The 16,388-nt window shown below is 50.3% G+C and overlaps 1 protein-coding gene across 6 annotated transcripts in view; it reads left to right on the forward strand.

Annotated features, from left to right (window-relative positions):
* The first annotated feature begins 10,894 nt into the window (after window positions 1–10,894).
* ralgapb (Ral GTPase activating protein non-catalytic subunit beta) overlaps window positions 10,895–16,388 on the forward strand; it is a 151,225-nt gene continuing 145,731 nt past the window's right edge. For all 6 annotated transcript variants that reach the window (XM_072515370.1, XM_072515371.1, XM_072515372.1 and 3 more), the window contains exon 1: window positions 10,895–11,032. The gene's annotated coding sequence lies outside the window, so the exon portion shown is untranslated. The remainder of the gene's footprint in view (window positions 11,033–16,388) is intronic.

The following is a 16,388-nucleotide window of genomic DNA, read 5'->3' on the forward strand; positions in this document are numbered from 1 at the left end:
GTGCTCTTTCAAAGGGCTGGTGAAGACTCAATGGGCTGAATGGTCTCCTTCTGCACTGTAAATTCTATGATTCTTCAGACTGGCTGAATATCTTCAAATAGCTGGTTCAACTGGGTGGTTTCAGCCTCTTCCTTGTCTTCAGACAAGACTGCTCTGCTTTAGCTATTATTGCGCTTGTTTTTTTAAACTATCCTTCTGGGGGAAAAAATTGCCTTGACTTGTGGTCCAAATAAAATAAGGGTTGCATGTTCAGCTTTCACTTCCAAATGCCTTTCTCCAAAAACAAGTCTCTTAGTTCCACCCAGCACCGACATCATCTCCCCAAGTTAAATAAAACAAATTAACACATTAACTCCCCAGGTACTTCCCCAGTCAAACCACAGTGCATTAGCCCAGACTGAAAAACACATTACTTCGTCAGTTTCACTTTCTGACTGCTAAAACCACCCAGGCCCTGCAGAATACAAACCTTAAAAGAAAAATGACATTGCAGCCAAGCACGTTCTAACCCCAGACCTTTAACCCTTAAATTGCCCAATACATTTATAATCCAATTTTCCTAAAATTTTCCAATCATCACAATGCATAATCGGTCTGATAATTCAGCGACAGTAGAGGAGTCAAGAGAGGTGGTGGTGAGATAGAGCTGGGCATCAGCAGTGAAAACGCTGCACTTTACGATTATGTCACTGAGGGGCAGAATGTGGAGACAAATAGGATGGAGCCAAGGATTGATTCTTGGGGGTAGCAGAGGTAATGGTGAGGGAGCAGGAAGCGAAACTATCGCAAGTGATTCTCTGGCTATGATTAGACAGATAAGACGAGGTGTGTTAGGAAAACAAAGGTAGTTAGTTATAAGTGAATTTAGATTTGTATTGGTAAACAGTAGGAATAAGGTACAGCTTAAAGTGGGTTTCTGTGCCTGAAAGGGTAAAACCAATAGTTAGATTGATGCTGGACGAAGGGTTTGGATGTGTGGGGGTTGGCTAAGTTCCAATTGTGTTTCTGTTCGGCTTAAAGAGGGCAATGGCGTGAAAAATAAATAAAAGGTATAACAAGTGGGGGTTGCTGAGCAACAAAAGGCCCTTGTAAGGATAAAAAAAGCTTTAACTTTTTTAATAATTTCTATTCATAGGGTGGCACGATGGCACAGTGGTTAGCACAGCTGCCTCACGGCACTGAGGACCCCGGGTTCGATCTTGGCTCTGGGTCCTGTCATGATATTTAGATCAGCATATCATGGTGCAATCACACACACTGATGGACATGCAGTAGGACCAACCAACACACACACATCGCAGCCAATCACCAGTGAGAGCACAAGCACTATAAAAACAGGGGACGCTACAGTTCCGGCTCATTCCAGCAGCAGCCAGCTCAGAGCACCGAGCTCAGAGCACCGAGCTCAGAGCCTGCCACTCAGACATTCACCATGTGCTGAGTGCCTCACCCAGATAGTGATAGGACAGGGTCCACAGATTAGCTGGTAATGCACATACTCAAGTTAGCAGTGTGCTGTTACAGTTGAGTAGTTAATAAAATTGAGTTACACCAACTCCAGCTGTGTTGGATCGTTTGTACATCAAAACACCCAACACGACATGGCACCAGAAGTGGACGCAAACCAGCGCCTGTGAGACCTACCTGCAACGTATCAGCAATCCGCCGTCCTGCACCGTGGAGAACATCAACCCGCCGCCGCCGCCGCTCCGAATCGCTGGCAATCTCGGGGTCAATTGGAAACTGTTCAAGCATCACTTCCAGCTCTTCCTCGAGGCCACAGACAGGGAGAATGCATCGGCAGCAGGAAGATTGCCCTTCTTCTCTCCACGGCGGGGCAACACGCCATCCACATCTTCAACTCCCTTACATTTGCGGACAGCGAGGACAAAACCAAATACAAGACGGTGCTCCTGAAGTTCGACAAACACTTCAGCGTTGAAGTAAATGAGAGCTTCGAAAGGTACCTGTTCCAGCAGCGCCTGCAAGGTAAGGAAAATGAAATGAAATAAAAATTGCTTATTGTCACAAGTAGGCTTCAAATGAAGTTACTGTGAAAAGCGCCTAGTCGCCACATTCCGGCGCCTGTTCGGGGAGGCTGGTACGGGAACCTCTCCCGTCTTATTTAACACACCTCCGCATCCTCGTGCAGTCCTGCGGCTATGGGACCACCTCTGACTCCATGATACGCGACCAGATAGTTTTCGGAGTTATGTCGGACACCGTGCGCCAGCAGCTCCTTCGGGTCAAGCAACTCACCCTGGCGACTGCCGTCGAGACCTGGGGCCTGCATGAGAACGCCACCAAACGGTACTCACACATCCAGGCGGCCGAAACGGCGCGGCACGGGCCCCACGAGGCGGAGCGGGTCCAGACGATCGAGTACCTCCCGGCCCGCGGCCCGGAGGAGGCCGGCCGTTTCACGCGCTTTCCGAGGCCTCCCGCGCTTGTACGCGCCAAAAGAGGGGACGCTGACGCAGAGGAACGCGATGTGCAGGCGCGCACTACACAAGATCGCACCGCGCATGCGCGGTGGCGCAATGAACGCACTGACGTCACGGCGTGCGGCAACTGTGGCTCTGCCCATTTAAAGCGGCAATGTCCTGCCAAAGCGCGACAATGCCTACGCTGTGGCAGGTTGGGCCACTATGCTGCCTGCTGTCGAGCAGCTCACCCTGCCAACTCGTACCCGTTTAACCAGCCTCGCAGAAACGTTCGGGCAATTCAACCCACGTTCACCGAGTCCGATCCTGACATCACACAAACCAGTGACACTGAGGACAGGGAGCCCTTCCGCGTTGCTGTCATCAACAACAAGCTGTCCCCGAGTCGAAAGCACCAGCCGCTGTCAGTGCACAGCATTGATCCGGACGACAAGTGGTGTGCCACCCTGACGGTCAACCGATCCCAGATCAGGTTACGCCTGGACACTGGTGCCTCCGCCAATCTCCTCGCGTGGTCAGCATTCCAGACCCTGAAAGTTAAACCACCTATTCTGCCATCCAACTGTCAATTTGTTGACTATAATGGCAACGTCATCCCCGCCACGGGATCGTGCCAGCTCAAAATGACACACAACTCACGTAAAGCCATACTACCATTCAAAATTGTGGGCTCCTCAAAGGACTCTCTGCTAGGCGCACAGGCGTGCAACATCCTCCACCTCGTTCGGCGTGTACACTCTCTCTCTCCAGAAGGCACGTCCAATTTCCCAGATGCAGACTTTAGGGCGCAGCTCAACTGAATCCTCACGCACAACCAGGATGTTTTCCAGGGCATGGGCACACTGCCCTACATGTACAAAATCTGGCTTAAACAGGATGCCACCCCGGTAGTTCACGCACCTCGCAGGATCCCAGCACCCCTCAAGGACGCCTCAATCAGCAGCTGAAGGACCTTCAGGACCAAGGAGTGCTTTCCCGGGTAACGGAGCCGACTCCATGGGTCAGCTCCATGCTGTGCATCAAGAAGCCTTCCAGCGAGCTCCGGATCTGTATAGACCCGAAAGACTTTAATCGCAACATAATGAGGGAACACTACCCCATACCCAAACGTGAGGAGATCACGTACGAGATGGCTCGGGCAAAAATATTCACCAAGCTTGATGCCAGATTCAATTGGATCAGTCCAGCAGGAAGCTGTGCACTTTCAACACTCCATTTGGCAGATTCTGCTACAGTAGGATGCCATTTGGCATCATATCGGCCTCTGAAGTGTTCCATCGCATCATGGACCAGATGAAGGAGGGCATCGAAGGCGTGCGCGTCTATGTAGACGACATCATTATTTGGTCCACCACACCGCAGGAGCACATCAGTCGCCTCCAGCGCGTCTTTAAACGGATACGGGACCAGGGCCTGCGTCTTAACCGAGCCACATGCTCTTTTGGACAAACCGAGCTGAAGTTCCTGGGGGACCACATCTCCCGGTTGGGGGTGCGGCCGGATGCCGACAAGGTGGCAGCCATCACGGACATGCAGAAGCCCACAGACAAGAAGGCAATGCTACGCTTTCTCGGAATGGTCAACTTCCTAGGGAAGTTCATTCCCAACCTTGCTTCCCACACGACAGCTCCCCGGCACCATGTCAGGAAGACAACTGAATTCCAGTGGCTTCCCACCCACCAGCGTGAATGGGAGGAGCTCAAGGTCAAGCTCACCACCGCCCCGGTACTGGCGCTTTTCAATCCTGCAAGGGAGACGAAAATCTCGACTGACGCCAGCCAGTCCGGCATTGGGGCGGTCCTCATCATGGGACCCAGTCGCCTATGCGTCACGGACCATGACCCCCACAGAGCAGCGCTATGCGCAGATTGAAAAGGAGTGCCTAGGCCTGTTGACTGGCGTTGACAAGTTCCACGACTATGTGTATGGCCTTCCCCAGTTCACTGTGGAGACTGACCATCGCCCGCTGGTTGGCATCATTCAAAAGGACCTCAATGATATGACCCCTCGCCTCCAGCGCATTCTGCTCAAACTCCAGAGGTAAGACTTTCAACTTGTCTACTCCCGGGTAAGGAGCTCATCATAGCAGACGCTCTGTCCAGGGCAGTCAACACGCCGTCTGACCCTGAGGGGTTCGTTTGCCAAGTCGACGCACATGTAGCCTTCACTTCTGCCAATCTGCCGGCCACTGATGCACGCCTGGTCCACATTCGACGTGAGACTGCGGCCGACCCCCTTCTGCAACGTGTGATGCGCCACATGACGGACGGGTGGCTTAAGGGACAATGCCCACAGTTTTACAACGTTCGGGACGACTTAGCAGTCGTTGATGGTGTCCTCCTGAAGCTGGACCGCATCGTGATCCCACACAGCATGCACCGGCTTGTCTTAGAACAGCTGCACGAAGGCCATCTCGGCGTTGAGAAGTGCCGGCGGAGGGCCCGAGAGGCTGTGTACTGGCCGGGAATAAATGAGGACATTGCTAACACTGTGCTCAATTGCCCCACCTGTCAGCGGTTCCAGCCGGCACAACCCCGTGAGACCCTACAGCCCCATGAGTTGGTCACGTCCCCCTGGTCGAAGGTGGGCGTGGACCTGTTCCATGTGCTCGGCGGGGACTACATCATCATCATCGATTACTTTTCCAGCTATCCTGAAGTCATACGCCTGCACGACACCACGTCATCGGCTGTCATCCCGGCCTGCAAAGAGACCTTTGCTCGCCACGGCATTCCGCTCACCGTGATGTCAGACAATGGCCCCTGCTTCGCGAGTCAGGAATGGTCTTCCTTCGCCAGCTCATACAACTTCACACACGTGACGTCCAGTCCTCTGCATCCTCAGTCGAATGGCAAAGCAGAAAAGGGCGTCCACATCGTTAAAAGGTTCCTCTGCAAGGCTGCTGATGCAGGATCTGACTTCTGCCTCGCCTTGCTGGCCTATCGCTCGGCCCCACTGTCCACGGGCCTATCGCCGGCCCAGCTGCTTATGGGTCGCACCCTCAGGACCACTGTGTCATCCATTCACGTCCCAGACCTCGACCATGCTCCGGTACTTCGGCGGATGCAGCAACAGCGTGAGCAACAAAAGGCGACACATGATGCTCGGGCGACTGATCTTCCTGCCCTGGCGCCTGGAGATAATGTCCGCATACACCTTCCAGAGGGCGGCTGGTCAGCAACCGTTGAGGTTCTCCGACAGATAGCTCCCCGCTCGTTCCTGGTTCGTCTGCCTGATGGCTCTATTCGCCGCCGCAATCGGCGTGCCCTACGTCTGGTCCCGCGCTCGCTACGTGATCCTGCACCGGTGCCACGCCTCCTGTTGTCCCTGCAATGGACTTGGTTGACCTTCCGGACACCCTGCATCCTCCTCACTCGACCGTGGCCCGGCCCGTTCCTCAGCCGGTGGATCCTGACCCACCCTTGAGGCGGTCAACCCGAATTCGTCGCCCACCTGAGAGACTTAATTTATGAACCTTTTCATATTGGACTCGCTGACTTGTTCTGACTGTTTCAGACTTTTTGTCATACTGTTTAAGATTTTGTTATTGTTTGTTAATGACATTGGTTTCGTTCTTGGTGTAACATACTTAGTTTCTGCACCGGGCACCTTCCTGTGTATATAGTGTAGCCACATGTACATATTGTTGTAAATATTGCACACACATGATTAGATGCGCTCACTACACTTCTTTATTTATTATCATGCAGGCACATATTCTTTGCGAAAAGGGGGGATGTCATGATATTTAGATCAGCATATCATGGTGCAATCACACACACTGATGGACATGCAGTAGGACCAACCAACACACACACAACATCGCAGCCAATGAGAGCACACGCACTATAAAAACAGGGGACGCTACAGTTCCCGCTCATTCCAGCAGCAGCCGAGCTCAGAGCACCAAGCTCAGAGCCTGCCACTCAGACATTCACCATGTGCTGAGTGCCTCACCCAGATAGTGATAGGACAGGGTCCACAGATTAGCTGGTAATGCACGTACCCAAGTTAGCAGTGTGCTGTTACAGTTGAGTAGTTAATAAAATTGAGTTACACCATCTCCAGCCGTGTTGGATCGTTTGTACATCAGAACACCCAACATGACAGGTCCCTGTCCGTGTGGAGTTTGTATGTTCTCCCCGTGTTCACGTGGGTCTCACCCCTACAACCCAAAGATGTGCAGGGTAGGTGGATTGGCCACGCTAAATTGCCCCTTAATTGGAAAATTAAAACAAAACATTCTATTTATTGAGATTTTGAATTTTTTACAAAAAGAATAATGGGTGTGATTCAACCAAAAAAAATCTATTTCCGGGTTAGGGCGCCAAGAAAGACCCCGCTTTTCAACAGCACTTTGTCATTTTTATCGGCCCCGTCGAGGGTATACTTTAGTCACCAGCTTGCTAATAAGGAAGATTATTTACAGATCAGGGCGCCATTTTGAAGGGCAGCCCCGATCTTTCAATCCTCTTCAGCAACTCCACCACAAACTCCGGTCTCCCCACTTCATCCAACCTACCTCTTCCAGGGTCCTTGAGCCCCCCTCCCCACACCATGCCTCTTATGTGCAAGTCACCTCCGGCTCCAAGGTGGCATAGAGAACCTGGCACCCGTGCACCTTCACACTGCCAGCCTGGAACCCTGGCAATGCCCCTGCCAGCCTGATAATACCATCCAGGCACCTAGCAGTGTCACGGTGCCAGGCTGGCCCTGCCCAGGTGCTATTGGGGTTGCCAGGGTGCCACCCTGCCCAACCACCCAGAGAGCTTCAAGGGCCTGGGAGACACCCCAGGTGCTGTTATGACTGGTCCATGTTCGTGTGCACCAATACTAAACGGCACCCGGGCGAGATCTCTCAGGCACAGACAAATTCTCAGGTGAATCACGGGCACCTGTAGAATCCAACGGATGCATGTTTAAAGAGGCCGCACATTTAAAGATGCATTTCTGGATTTTGCCCAGCAAGATTCTGTTGAATCTCGTGAGATGTTTCGAGCGTTGCGAATCTCATGAGAGGCCTTTCAGGTTGGGTGCGATGAACATAGAACTTACAGTGCAGAAGGAGGCTATTCGGCCCATCTAGTCTGCACCGGCTCTTGGAAAGAGAACCCCACTGAAGCCCACACCTCCACCCTATCCCTGTAACCCCACCTAACCTTTTGAACACTAAGGGCAATTTATCATGGCCAATCCACCTAACCTGCACATCTTTGGACTGTGGGAGGAAACCGGAGCACCCGGAGGAAACCCATGAACTCACGGGGAGAACGTGCAGGCTCCGCCCAGACAGTGAACCAAGCCGGGAATCGAACCTGGGACCCTGGAGCTGTGAAGCAACTGTGCTAACCACTGCTACCGTGCTGCCCTGAACAACATGAAGCTGTTGAATCGCATCCCATATCAAACAAACAAAAACTGAAAGTTCAGAAAGATAGCTACAGGTATCAATGTACAGCAGGTGCAGCACAAAACAATAATGTTACAAAAGGGAGATATTAGGAACGGGTCCAGGAATGGAATCGAAGATGTAGTAGGTAATTTCTGGGCGAGCAAATTGAGGAAAAAAACTGCTAGCATGAAGTCAGAGGGACAGTGCCACACCTGGCCTGCGTTCCACTGTACAGAGTCTGATGACCGCTTTGTCCATGATGTTAGTTGCATATCAGTAACATGGCTCTCTTCCTTTGTATAAATGGGAGTAGGCAATCAAAACAACCAAAATAACGATGATGAAAACCCGAGGAGGCAACTTTTGTTTGAGGGGCTGGGTGGAGCTCAGAGAGAGAAAGAATGCTGCTTTTGAACAGATTCATGGAGAAGGATTTGGAACGTGACCAAGAGGTGTGGCACGGTCGTGCAGTGGTTAGCACTGTTGTTTCACAGCGTCAATCCCTCAGATTCGCGGAAGGAGCTGCGCTCCGAAAGTTAGTGATTCAAAACAAACCTGTTGGATTTTAACCTGGTGTTGTAAGACTTCTTACTTGATTTATTTACAAATACGGTATATACACTTACCGGAGATCCCTCCCGGGTCTCTCCACGGTCAGTGCTTTCCTAGTGGCTTACTATGGACAAGCCCTCCGTATACACAGGATCTGCTCAGGCGAGGAGGAGCCTATCAGACATCTACAGACGTTGAAAGATGCCCTCGTACTAACAGGATCTGGCACTCGACTCATCGATCAACAGTTCCAAGTCGCCACAGCAAAGAAACCACACCGACCTCCTCAGAAGACAAATACGGGACACAACCGACAGAGTACCCTTCGACATCCAGTACTTCCTCGTAGCGGAGAAAGTACGACATCTTCTTCGCAGCCTTCAACACGTCATCGATGAAGATGAATATCTTGCCAAGGTCATCCCCACACCCCCACTACTTGCCTTCAAATCGCACAATCTCAAACAAACCATTGTTTGCCGCAAACTACCCAGCCTTCAGAACAGCGACCATGACACCACACAACCCTGCCATGTCAATCTCTGCAAGACGTGCCAGATCATCGACATGGGTCCCACCATTACACGTGAGAACACCACCCACCAGGTATGTGGTACATACTCGTGCGACTCGGCCAATGTTGTCTACCTCATACTCTGCAAGAAAGGATGTCCCGAAGCGTGGTACATTGGCGAGACCATGCAGACGCTGCGACAACAGATGAACGGACATCGCGCTACAATCACCAGGCAGGAATGTTCCCTTCCAGTCGGGGAACACTTCAGCAGTCAAGGGCATTCAGCCTCTGATCTTCGGGTAAGCGTTCTCCAAGGCGGCCTTCAGGACGCGCGACAACGCAGAATCGCCAAGCTGAAACTTATAGCCAAGTTCCGCACAGATGAGTATGGCCTCAACCGGGACCTTGGATTCATGTCGCATTACATTCACCCCCCACCATCTGGCCTGCGAAATCCTACCAACTGTCCTGGTTTGAGACAATTCACACTTCTTTAACCTCTGATCATTTCTCTCTCCAGTTGCTCTCTCTGGACCTGTAGACGTAATTACCTGCAAATGCTCGCATTCAAAGTGTCGTATTGCATCTTTGACTCTGACTGTATATATGTTGCTGGAACCTATCTCTTCATTCACCTGAGGAAGGAGCAGTGCTCAGAAAGCTAGTGATTCGAAACAAACCTGTTGGACTGTAACCTGATGTCAGACTTCTTACTGTGCTCACCCCAGTCCAACGCCGGCATCTCCACATCAGAGATAGATAGCTACTTGATTAATAAGGGGTTATGGGGAGAAGGCAGGAGAATGGGGATGAGAAAAATATCAGCCACGATTGAGCAGACTCGATGGGCCGAATGGCCTAATTCTGATCCTATGTCTTATGGTCTTCGTTTTGATCCCAACCCCCGCCCCTCCCCGCGCAAGTTCCCGTATGCATCTTGTTCTCATGTTTGTGCTTTCGGACAGAGCTGACCCTTTCTTTGCTATAACACATTCCGCTACGTTGCTTTCAGACAGGGCTGATCTTCATTCTGCCATTAACCCTACTCTGGACCAAAGCTTTAGATTTTAATACTGTAACTTCTTTGTGTTTCATGATTATATTTGCTGCCTTGACACTCGTTTCACAGCACGGTGGCACAGTGGTTAGCACTGTGGCTTCACAGCTCCAGGGTCCCAGGTTCGATCCCGGCTTGGGTCACTGTCTGTGCGGAGTCTGCACGTCCTCCCCGTGTGTGCGTGGGTTTCCTCCGGGTGCTCCGGATTTCAGGTTGGTGTTAAATCGCCCCTCAGTGACCGGCCATGTGCGGGTCAGGGGGATGCAGCGGGGGGAGGGGGCTGGGTGCTCTTCCCGAGGGTGGGCGCAGACTCGATGGGCCGAATGGCCTCCTCCTGCACTGCCGGGATTGGCTGATAAAACCCGCGACAGTTCTCCCTCTCTGCAGCTCTGAGGCGCAGGGACTGGAAACGTTTCTCTCCGCAGACGCTGCCAGACCTGCTGCGCTTGTCCAGCACCTTCCCATTTTACCTCACATTCCCGGCAGCCGCAGCATTTTGCTTTGATTTCCGGCGGCGGGGCTTCGGCTGTTTCCGGCAGCGGGGCTTCGGCTGTTTCCGGCAGCGGGGCTTCGGCTGTTTCCGGCAGCGGGGGTTCGGCTGTTTCCGGCAGCGGAGCTTCGGCTGTTTCTGGCGGAGGAGGTTCGGCTGTTTCCGGTGACCGGCTGTTTCCGGCGGCGGGGCTTCGGCTGTTTCCGGCGGCGGGGCTTCGGCTGTTTCCGGCAGCGGGGGTTCGGCTGTTTCTGGCGGAGGAGGTTCGGCTGTTTCCGGTGACCGGCTGTTTCCGGCAGCGGGGGTTCGGCTGTTTCCGGCGGCGGGGCTTCGGCTGTTTCCGGCAGCGGGGGTTCGGCTGTTTCCGGCGGCGGGGCTTCGGCTGTTTCCGGCAGCGGGGGTTCGGCTGTTTCCGGCGGCGGGGGTTCGGCTGTTTCCGGCGGCGGGTTGGGAGGGGGGGAGGAGGCCGCTTTCCGATAGCCTCCCCTGAGCGATGGCTCCTCTGCTGTGGTGACGGGAGCAGCGGGAGTGGGAGCGGGACGGCCGGCGGACGCGGCCCGGCATATCTTCGGCGTCGCAGGTAAAGGCCGCTTCCTCCTTCATGCGCCGGCTTTGCGGGCCTTTCCCGGAGCGGCCTGTAGCGGGGGGGCGAAGCCTGGGACTCGCCTAACGCGTCTGCCGCCTGCAGGCCGCGGGGGGACGGGGAGGGACTGGCTTGGGGGGGGGGGGGGGGGGGTAATTTCTTCATTAGATTTTGGGGCAGTGAGGAAGGGGAGGCGCGGGCCTGCGGGAGGAGGGGCTGGTTGTACTGGGTTTCCCACCTCAGTGAGGGAGGGGGGCAGACACACAGCCCTGGGAGGCTGAGACCCACCTCTCCCCCTCCCTGGTGTTTACAGTCGCTCCCTTCACTCATCCTGGTGAGTATTTTGGTCAATATTTACCTGGAAAGGTGTTTCTCTGGATTGTTTATTAAATAACACCTAAACCAGGTCAGTTTCTGGGAAAACGACCTGTTTTCTTGTGGAATTTGAAATTTCACTCCGAATTAAGGAACAGTTTGTTTGGTTTACTCCTGATTCAGATAATGCGAGCTGTGTTTTGGAGTAACTTTGGGATTGAGAGAGCTGTGGGGTTTATGAGTGATTAGTGCCTTGCTCTTGCAGTTTGCTAACAATCTTCCTGCCGTTTGTCAGAATCTCTAATTCTGAGTTCCTTCACCGTGTCATGATTGTTCTTGCTTGTGGGCTTGGCTCCGAATTGCCACTCGTCTCTGCTTCAGAAGGGCTTAGGAATTGAGCTTGCCTATCTAGGCTGACACTCCGGTGCAACGCTGAAAATCATAGAATGTACAGTGCAGAAGGAGACCAATCGGCCCATCGAGTCTGCACCGTCTCCTGGAAAGAGCACCCTACCCAAGGTCAACACCTCCACCCTATCCCCATAATCCAGTAACTCCACCCAACACTTAAGGGCAATTTTGGACACTAAGGGCAATTTATCACGGCCAATCCACCTAACCTGCACATCTGTGGACTGTGGGAGGAAACCGGAGCACCCGGAGGAAACCCACGCACACAGGGAGGATGTGCAGACTCCGCACAGACAGTGACCCAAGCCGGAATCGAACCTGGGACCCTGGAGCTGTGAAGCAATTGTGCTATCCACAATGCTACCGTGCTGCCCCAATAAAAATCTGCCCTCTCTGAGGAAGGGGCAGTGAGGAAGGGGAGACGTGGGCCTGCGGGAGGAGGTGCTGATTGTACTGGGTTTCCCACCTCAGTGAGGGAGGAGGGCAGACACACAGCCCTGGGAGGCTGAGACCCACCTCTTCCCCCTCCCTGTGGAGACAAGAAAGACATGCATCTTTCATGGGGCGCACGCTGGCACACTAATGCTGCCTCTCAGCGCCAGGGGCCCTGGCTCAATTCCTGCCTTGCGTGACTGTAGAGTTTGCACTTTCTCCTCATGTCTGCTTGGGTTTCCTCCGGGTGCTCCGAGTTTTCTTCCACAGTCCAAATGATGTGCAGGTTAGGTGGATTGGCCATGATCAATTGCACCTTAATTTCCAAAGGTGGTTAGGTTAGATGGGGTTACAGTGGTCGAATTGCTCTTTCAGAAATAAGTGCAGACTCAATGGGTCAAATGGCTTCCTTCTGCAATGTAGGGGTTTAATGGATCTATGATACCAAACATCTCAAAGCTCTGACAGAGTCATCCAGAAACATTAGCTGTGTTCTCTCTCCATAAATACTGTCAGACCTGCTGAGAGTTTCCAGCATTTTCTGTTTTCATCTGAAAGCACTGGACGGACATTGTGGCACAATTTTAGGTGTAGGCACTGTAGAAAGTAAGGCAACTAATTTGCAATGGTGATAGTGAAATTACAGATTTTGGACTTGGATGAGAGAACATTTTAAGTTATACATTGGATGCAGTATTGATGGTGAAGCGATTTGATAATTTTAAAAATAATTTTTGGGTTGTGGCATTGCCACTTACTATTTGAGTGGCTTACTAGGCCACTTGAGAGTCAACCGCATTGGTGTGGAACTAACCTGACATATAGACCCAGACTGGATCAGAACAGCAGCTTTTGTGAACCAGTTGGGTTTATGACAACAATCCAACACTTCCATGGGCACTTTATTTTTCACCAGATTTTTATTTCCTAAATTTACAAACTGAATTCAAATTGTCTATCTTGCATCCTCTGATTTAATAGTCCAAGCTTTTGGATTACTAATCCAAATCTCAGACTATATCTCAGACTAAAGGGACGATCCTTTAAAACAGAGATGAGGAGGAATTCCTTCAGCCAGAGGGTGGTGAATCTGTGGAACTCTTTGCCGCAGAAGGCTGTGGAGGCCAATTCACTGAGTGTGTTTAAGACAGAGATAGATAGGTTCTTGATTAATAAGGAGATCAGGGGTATGGGGAGAAGGCAGGAGAATGGGGACAAGAAAAATATCAGCCATGATTAAATGGTGAAACAGACTTGATGGGCCGAGTGGCCTAATTCTGCTCCTATGTCTTATGGTCTTGTATCACTGTATCCACATTTAAAGACTAGCACACAAAATTGATTGAATAGTTGGTTTGTCTGTTTTTTCCTAGTTTGTTGGATCCAGTATACTGAATATGTCTGACTTGCTCCAGAAATTACTGACTGGAACATATAATTGATCTTGTAGTTATCTAGCAATCTCACTCCCTTAATTGTTGCCATAACAATACAGTTGGTATCAGGAATTTACCCACCCTGTTTCTGCACAAGACTGTGTTGGCTAAACTACAATGTTGGAGGCATTGGAAGTTTTTGGTACTAAAACTAGGCAATTTTCTTTCCCCTCTTCTGTATCGCACACAAGCAAAAGTCTGTTTTTCATACAGTCCACTCCCACCAAATCCCATTCTTTAAAGAATAAAAATGATAGATAAATGGAGGAAGTCATACCATCGAAACTGACAACTCGGATCAGCAAATTAAGCCAATTTCCAATTCAATTATATGATTAGGCAATGGATTAAAACTGCCTCCTGGATTGACTGCTTGTTACAGCTGACTTCCAATAATGGCCTGATAAATTAACTCTAATAGACTTGGAGTCATAGCTGCTCTAATAAGTGAATATTCTAGCAATTTCACAAGTACACAACAGGTCGTAACTCCTCTTTAATGCTATTGCTTTGCTGGAGTATGTACCTGGAATCCCAGCAGCGAGTCGAGGCATGAGGTTGCGTCACCCTCAAGTATCAGCAAAGGTGTCACTCTGATTTCCAGTCTCAAACAAATTTACATCTTACAGAAAGTGGAAATCTTGTTCCTTTGTTTAACTGATAGCGACACAACGTAATCACATCTGTACACTTTCATGAAAATGAGAGATCTTTTTGGACCCTTTCGTTTACCAGCTACTTTCTCGATGTGGTTTAGGATTAATTGGACTGAAGAAAAAAAAACTATTACAATCCATTGGACTAATCCGAAAAAGATTTGTGTACCTATATTTTTGCAAACATACGTGGCTCTTAGTGTCCAGCCTAATTGGTTGAAAATAAGCCATTACAACAGAAAGATAGATATACAGGATGATTATCTGAACTAATAAGTTGAGTATCCAACTAGAGAACAGGCCATCCTAGACTAGGTACTGTGTAATAAGAACGGAATCATTGGCAATCTAGTTGTGCAAGACCCCTTGGAGATGAGCGCCCATAGCATGATAGAATTTTTCATCAAGGTGGCGAGTGAAATATTGATTCTGAGACTAGGGCCCTGAATCTTAATAAAAGAAACCACGATGATGTGAGGCATGAGTTGGCTATGATGGATTGGGAAACATTACTGAAGGGATGACTGGATAGGCAATGGCAAATATTCAAGGAGCGCATGGGGGAACTGCAACAATTGTTTATTCCTGTCTGGCACAAAAGTAAAAGAGGCAAGGTAGCCAATCCATGGCTTATAAAGGAAATTAGAGATAATATTCGATCCAAGGAAGAAGCATACAAATTGGCCACGAAAAGCAACAGGTCTGAGGATTGGGAGTAGTTTAGATTTCAGCAAAGGAGGACCAAGGGATTGAACTCCGTGTCCTCATACACCAGTCACTGAAAGTAAGCATGCAGGTGCAGGCGAGAGGATTCGAGTACAGGAGCATGACTTGCTGCAGTTATCAGGGCCTTGGTGAGGCCACACCTGGAATATTGTGCGCAGTTTGGGTCTCCTTCTCTGAGGAAGGATGTTCTTGCTGTAGAGGGAGTGCAGCAAAGGTTTACCAGACTGACTCTTGGAATGGGTTGGTTCGGATTTTATTCACTAGGGTGGCGCAGTGGTTAGCACTGCTGCCTTTGGCGCTGAGGACCCGGGTTCGATCATGGCACTGGGTCACTGTCCGTGTGGAATTTCCTCATTCTCCCCGTGTCTGCGTGGGTTTCACCCCCACAAGTCAAAAATGTGCAGATTAGGTGGGCTGGCCACATTAAATTGCCTCTTAATTGGAAAAAATAATTGGGTACTCTAAATTTATTTTTATAAAGGATTTCATTCGCTGGAGTTCAGAAGAATGAGGGAGGATCTCAAATTCTAACAGGACTAAACCAGGTAATGCAAGAAGAATGTTCTTGATGGTGGGCGTGTCCAGAACCAGGGGTTATAGTCTTAGGATACCAGGTCGACCATTTAGCACAGAGGTGAGAAATTCCTTCGGGAAGTAGTTGAGGCCAAAACATTGTATGTTTTCAAGCAGCAGTTAGATAAAGCACTTGGGGCGAAGGGGATCAAAGGATATGGGGGGAAGGCAGGGTTAGGCTATTGAGTTGGCTGATCAGCCATGATCTTAATGAATGGCGGAGCAGACTCGAATGGTCGCCTCCTATTTTCTATGTTTCTATATTTATTGTGCAGATTCCCTAGATACCGGAAATTGATTTAATTCTACCTGAGAATGTGGTACTGAAATGTCTGAGTATATTGCAATGATTAGATTGATCTATCTGGTAAATCAGATTGGCAGAACTGTCTTGGTAAGAACATAAGCATGAAGTGTGCAGCAGACAAGTTCACATTTGAATTCTTTGGGTGAACGCCCTTCATCTGAAATGGCGAAGTGACAAGTCTTCACCACTGGAATGTTAATCTTGAGCTTTGCACATGGACCAGTTGTGTATTCCAAATTTTTTTGTCTTTCACCTTCCCAGCATTTGGGTGGTTTCAGTAGAATTGGTATGTTGCTTAATGTGTCTGGAACATGGTGCAATAGCAAATTGTACCCACAATTGAAGTGTTTGCTGCGTTGATCAGATCTCTAGTCTCTGCAAGCCACAATCAACAAGCTTTTACGACCTTCCATGTGGCAGAGGCCGTGGGTTTGGAAGGTACTGTTGAAGGAGCCTTGATGAGTTTCTGCCATTCATCTTGGGGTTACCCCATCTCT

This window comes from Scyliorhinus torazame, chromosome 8, assembly GCF_047496885.1.
Source record: "Scyliorhinus torazame isolate Kashiwa2021f chromosome 8, sScyTor2.1, whole genome shotgun sequence".
Classification (NCBI taxonomy): domain Eukaryota; kingdom Metazoa; phylum Chordata; class Chondrichthyes; order Carcharhiniformes; family Scyliorhinidae; genus Scyliorhinus; species Scyliorhinus torazame.